This window comes from Coregonus clupeaformis, chromosome 34 (genome assembly GCF_020615455.1).
Source record: "Coregonus clupeaformis isolate EN_2021a chromosome 34, ASM2061545v1, whole genome shotgun sequence".
Classification (NCBI taxonomy): Eukaryota; Metazoa; Chordata; class Actinopteri; order Salmoniformes; family Salmonidae; genus Coregonus; species Coregonus clupeaformis.
In genome coordinates this window covers 1,865,541-1,871,540 of record NC_059225.1, presented here as the reverse complement: position 1 = coordinate 1,871,540, position 6,000 = coordinate 1,865,541, and positions in this window count along the sequence as shown.

Sequence of the window (6,000 nt, the reverse complement as noted above, 5' to 3'; positions counted from 1 at the left end):
CGTTCCACGAAAAGGGGGGCTATTGCATCCCTTTGATATTTTAAGTAGAAATTGTTCACCAATATAACATTTTAAAAGGATGTTATATTAAATGAAGTGCCCTTTAAAGCGATTCTCTGGTACTTTTGTATACTTTTTAGCCAGTAGTTCTGAAAGTAGCACTTATGAGCCAAAAGTGGTCCCCGAAAATTCGTACTACGTCACATACTGTATGTGCAGATACTGTATGTGCACAACGTCATTGCTCTCAATCTCAGCCGTGTACACTGAGATTTATGAATAAAGGCTCGCTAAAGTGCCAAAATTCTGTATTTTGACATGTCTCTCCGTCAACCCTGTGTCACTTCTAGGAAGATTTCAACCCACTTGATCCCCAAAATTCTCAATGTCACCATAATTGTAAAGCCTTGGATATTTTGTTGCTTTGACAAAGTAATTTCTGAAGATTATTATTTATTTCATGTGATTAGTGATTCATTTACGTCTGTCCCTCATTTTAAGGTCAACCCTGTTATGTGAACTGATCTCTCATTTTAATATGGTGACATTTTCAAAATAAACATTGAACATCTAATAATATACACTACCAGTCAAAAGTTTGGACACAACTACTCATTCAAGGGTTTTTCTTTATTTTTACAATGTTTTACATTGTAGAATAATAGTGAAGACATCATAACTATGAAAAAACACATATGGAATCATGTAGTAAGCAAAAAAGTGTTAAACAAATGCCTTGATGACAGCTTTGCACATTCTTGGCATTCTATCAACCAGCTTCATGAGATAGTCACCTGGAATGCATTTCAATTAACAGGTGTGCCTTCTTAAAAGTTAATTTGTGGACTTTCTCTCCTTCTTAATGTGTTTGAGCCAATCAGTTGTGTTGTGACAAGGTAGGTTTCGTATACAGAAGAAAGTCCATGTTATGGCAAGAACAGCTCAAATAAGAAAAGAGAAACAACAGTCCATCATTACTTTAAGACATGAAGGTCAGTCAATCCGGAAAATTTCAAGAACTTTGAACGTTTCTTCCGTGTTCACCCATGACTGCGTGGCCACGCACGCCTCCAACTCAATCATCAAGTTTGCAGACGACACAATGACGAGACAGCCTACAGGGAGGAAGTGAGGGCTCTGGGAGTGTGGTGCCAGGAAAATAACCTCTCACTCAACGTCAACAAAACAAAGGAGATGATCGTGGACTTCAGGAAACAGCAGAGGGTGCACCCTCCTATCCACTTCAAAGGGACAGCAGTGGAGAAGGTGGAAAGCTTCAAGTTCGTTGGCGTACACAAACTAAAATGGTCCACCCACACAGACAGTGTGGTGAAGAAGGCGCAACAGAGCGTCTTCAACCTCAGGAGGATGAAGAAATTTGGCTTGGCACCTAAAACCCTCACAAACTTTTCCAGATGCACAATTGAGAGTATCCTGTCGGGCAATATCACCGCCTGGTACGGCAACTGCACCTCCCGCAACCGCAGGGCTCTCCAGAGCGTGGTGCGGTCTGCCCAACGCATTACCGGGGGCAAACTACCTGCCCTCCAGGACACCTACAGCACCCGATGTCACAGGAAGGCCAAAAAGATCATCAAGGACATCAACCACCCGAGCCACTGCCTGTTCACCCCGCTATCATCCAGAAGGCGAGGTCAGTACAGGTGCATCAAAGCTGGGGAAAAAAACAGCTTCTATCTCAAGGCCATCAGACTGTTAAATAGCCATCACTAGCACATTAGAGGCTGCTGCTGCCTATAGAAATCACTGGCCACTTTAAGAAATGGAACACTAGTCACTTTCATATGTGGGGAGAACAAGTATCTGATACACTGCCGATTTTGCAGGTTTTCCTACTTACAAAGCATGTAGAGGTCTGTAATTTTTATTATAGGTACACTTCAACTGTGAGAGACGGAATCTAAAGCAAAAATCCAGAAAATCACATTGTATGATTTTTAAGTAATTAATTTGCATTTTATTGTATGACATAAGTATTTGATCACCTACCAACCAGTAAGAATTCCGGCTCTCACAGACCTGTTAGTTTTTCTTTAAGAGGCCCTCCTGTTCTCCACTCATTACCTGTATTAACTGCACCTGTTTGAACTCGTTACCTGTAAAAAAGACACCTGTCCACACACTCAATCAAACAGACTCCAACCTCTCCACAATGGCCAAGACCAGAGCGCTGTGTATGGACATCAGGGATAAAATTGTAGATCTGCACAAGGCTGGGATGGGCTTCAGGACAATAGGCAAGTAGCTTGGTGAGAAGGCAACAACTGTTGGCGCAATTATTAGAAAATTGAAGAAGTTCAAGATGACGGTCAATCACCCTCGGTCTGGGGCTCCATGCAAGATCTCACCTCGTGGGGCATCAATAATCATGAGGAAGGTGAGGGATCAGCCCAGAACTACACGGCAAGACCTGGTCAATGACCTGAAGAGAGCTGGGACCACAGTCTCAAAGAAAACCATCAGTAACACACTACGCCGTCATGGATTAAAATCCTGCAGTGCACGCAAGGTCCCCCTGCTCAAGCCAGCGCATGTCCAGGCCCGTCTGAAGTTTGCCAATGACCATCTGTATGATCCAGAGGAGGAATGGGAGAAGGTCATGTGGTCTGATGAGACAAAAATAGAGCTTTTTGGTCTAAACTCCACTCGCCGTGTTTGGAGGAAGAAGAAGGATGAGTACAACCCCAAGAACACCATCCCAACCGTAAAGCATGGAGGTTAAAACATCATTCTTTGGGGATGCTTTTCTGCAAAGGGGACAGGACGACTGCACTGTATTGAGGGGAGGATGGATGGAGCAATGTATCGCGAGATCTTGGCCAACAACCTCCTTCCCTCAGTAAGAGCATTGAAGATGGGTCGTGGCTGGGTCTTCCAGCATGACAACTACCCGAAACACACAACCAGGGCAACTAAGGAGTGGCTCCGTAAGAAGCATCTCAAGGTCCTGGAGTGGCCTAGCCAGTCTCCAGACCTGAACCCAATAGAAAATCTTTGGAGGGAGCTGAAAGTCCGTATTGCCCAGCGACAGCCCCGAAACTTGAAGGATCTGGAGAAGGTCTGAATGGAGGAGTGGGCCAAAATCCCTGCTGCAGTGTGTGCAAACCTGGTCAAGACCTACAGGAAATGTATGATCTCTGTAATTGCAAACAAAGGTTTCTGTACCAAATATTAAGTTCTGCTTTTCTGATGTATCAAATACTTATGTCATGCAATAAAATGCAAATTAATTACTTAAAAATCATACAATGTGATTTTCTGGATTTTTGTTTTAGATTCTGTCTCTCACAGTTGAAGTGTACCTATGATAAAAATTACAGACCTCTACATGCTTTGTAAGTAGGAAAACCTGCAAAATCGGCAGTGTATCAAATACTTGTTCACCCACTGTATATACTGTATTCTATAATATTCTACTGTATCTTAGTCCATGCCGCTCTGTCATTGCTCGTCCATATATGTATATATTCTTAATTCCATACCTTACTTAGATTTGTGTGTATTGGGTATATGTTGTGAAATTGTTAGATATTACTTGTTAGATATTACTGCACTGTCAGAGCTAGAAGCACAAGCATTTCTCTACACCCACAATAACATCTGCTAAACACATGTATGTGACAAATGACATTTGATTTTATTTTATTTGAAGTGCAGTCGCAACAACCATCAAGCGTTATGATGAAACTGGCTCTCATGAGGACCGCCACAGGAATGGAAGACCCAGAGTTACCTCTGCTGCAGAGGATAAGTTCATTAGAGTTACCAGCCTCAGAAATTGCAGCCCAAATAAATGCTTCAAGTAACAGACACATGTCAGCATCAACTGTTCAGAGGAGACTGTGTGAATCAGGCCTTCATGGTCGAATTGCTGCAAGGAAACCACTACTAAAGGACACCAATAATAAGAAGAGACTTGCTTGGGCCAAGAAACACGAGCAATGAACATTAGACCGGTGGAAATGTGTCCTTTGGTCTTGAGTCCAAATTTGAGATTTTTGGTTCCAACTGCCGTGTCATTGTGAGACGCGGTGTGGGTAAACGGACGATCTCCGCATGTGTATTTCCCACCGTAAAGCATGGAGGAGGAGGTGTTATGGTGTGGGGGTGCTTTGCTGGTGACACTGTCTATAATTTATTTAGAATTCAAGGCATATTTAACCAGCATGGCTACCACAGCATTCTGCAGTGATACGCCATCCCATCTGGTTTGGGCTTAGTGGGACTATAATTTGTTTTTCAACAGGACAATGACCCAACACACCTCCAGGCTGTGTAAGTGCTATTTTACCAGGAAGGAGAGTGATGGAGTGCTGCATCAGATTGCTTGGCCTCCACCCAATTGAGATGGTTTGGGATGAGTCGGACCGCAGAGTGAAGGAAAAGCAGCCAACAAGTGCTCAGCATATGTGGGAACTCCTTCAAGATCGTTGGAAAAGCATTCCAGGTGAAGCTGGTTGAGAGAATTCCAACAGTGTGCAAAGCTGTCATCAAGACAAAGGGTGGCTATTTGAAGATTCTGAAATATAAAATATATTTTGATTTGTTTAAAACTTTTTTGGTTACTACATGATTCCATATGTGCTATTTCATAGTTTTGATGTCTTCACTATTAGCCTCCTGAGGTTGAAGACGCTCTGTTGCGCCTTCTTCACCACACTGTCTGTGTGGGTGGACCATTTCAGTTTGTGTACGCCAACGAACTTGAAGCTTTCCACCTTCTCCACTGCTGTCCCTTCGATGTGGATAGGGGGGTGCACCCTCTGCTGTTTCCTGAAGTCCACGATCATCTCCTTTGTTTTGTTGACGTTGAGTGAGAGGTTATTACCCTGGCACCACTCCACCAGAGCCCTCACTTCCTCCCTGTAGGCTGTCTCGTCATTGTGTTGTCTGCAAACTTGATGATTGAGTTGGAGGCGTGCGTGGCCACGCAGTCATGGGTGAACACGGAAGAAACGTTCAAAGTTCTTGAAATTTTCCGGATTGACTGACCTTCATGTCTTAAAGTAATGATGGACTGTTGTTTCTCTTTTCTTATTTGAGCTGTTCTTGCCATAATATGGACTTGGTCTTTTACCAAATAGGGCTTTCTTCTGTATACGAAACCTACCTTGTCACAACACAACTGATTGGCTCAAACACATTAAGAAGGAAAGAAAGTCCACAAATTAACTTTTAAGAAGGCACACCTGTTAATTGAAATGCATTCCAGGTGACTATCTCATGAAGCTGGTTGATAGAATGCCAAGAATGTGCAAAGCTGTCATCAAGGCAAAGGGTGGCTATTTGAAGAATCTCAAATATAAAATATATTTTGATTTGTTTAACACTTTTTTGCTTACTACATGATTCCATATGTGTTATTTCATAGTTTTGATGTCTTCACTATTATTCTAGAATGTAGAAAATAGTAAAAATAAAGAAAAACCCTTGAATGAGTAGGTGTGTCCAAACTTTTGACTTGTACTGTATGTATGTACTGTATCCAAATAATCATACTAGTCAAATCATAGTGTAAAAACAGGTGAGCTGGTTCTACTCTTTTTGGCCATTTTCTGGTGTTTTGGGGTGGGAAACTAAGTGGGTCAAGCATAACACCTCAACCCTGTTACCCATAAATAGACAGGCTAGAAATGTTTTAGCAATTAATGTTTTTTAGGAAGCTTGCATTCAAATGCCTCTCCCTGTTGCACACAACAAGCTTCCATTCCCTCTGTCATGAGGGGACATTCTTTTGCACTTTAGGCACTTACTATAGTAATTGTTTTATTTAACCTCTTGAGATGTGAAAATGAGTTTATTATGAAGTGGAACATGCCCACTGGGCACGCAATGGTTGAATAGATGTGGAATCGATGTTGAATATACATATGTGCCCAGTGGGTGTGCTCTTTATGACAGAATTTAAAAAGTTGGTGAAATCAAACCTTTTCTTGACCAAGTTAGACTTCTCAAAAGGTACCGAATTGGTGGAACAAC